Source organism: Suncus etruscus, chromosome X (genome assembly GCF_024139225.1).
Source record: "Suncus etruscus isolate mSunEtr1 chromosome X, mSunEtr1.pri.cur, whole genome shotgun sequence".
NCBI lineage: Eukaryota > Metazoa > Chordata > Mammalia > Eulipotyphla > Soricidae > Suncus > Suncus etruscus.
Window position 1 is genome coordinate 69306560 of NC_064868.1, and position 612 is coordinate 69307171.

The following is a 612-nucleotide window of genomic DNA, read 5'->3' on the forward strand; positions in this document are numbered from 1 at the left end:
ATGTTTATATATATGTATATATATATATATTTCTCTTTAGATCCAGAAGTGCCTTGTATATCCCTATATTATATGGCTAAATAGATTACCCTATTCCATGTTTCCTTTGAGATGCAGAAGGTTCTATGTTTAATGTAGTCCCATTTGTTTACCTTTTTTCTTTTTTTAAAGACACATTTAAACAATGAGATTAGGGTGAAACAACTATCCACATTTAAACACAGTTATGCAAAATGTGTCTTCCTCCCCCCGCCCATTACTTTTGTTCACCTTCTCACCAAAGCCTTATCCAATAACTGGGCTATGTTCTGTTACCCTTCAAGTATCCCAGGACTCCTTTTGTCCTATCATAAGCAATGTTGTTAGATAATAGTTCCCCACACAGTTTGCATAATCCAAGCTAGCCTGTGTGTGCTTGTGGATAGTTGTTTCACCCTAATCTCATTGTTTAAATGTTACCTCCTTTACATTATATAATGTATTTATATTTATATTACCTATAAATATAAATGAATACCTGTAAATTATATTACCTATATTAGTAGTTGTACTCTACTGCTATTCTCTTAACATACTATGTTAATTTTCTTCATGTTATATAGTATGTTGGAT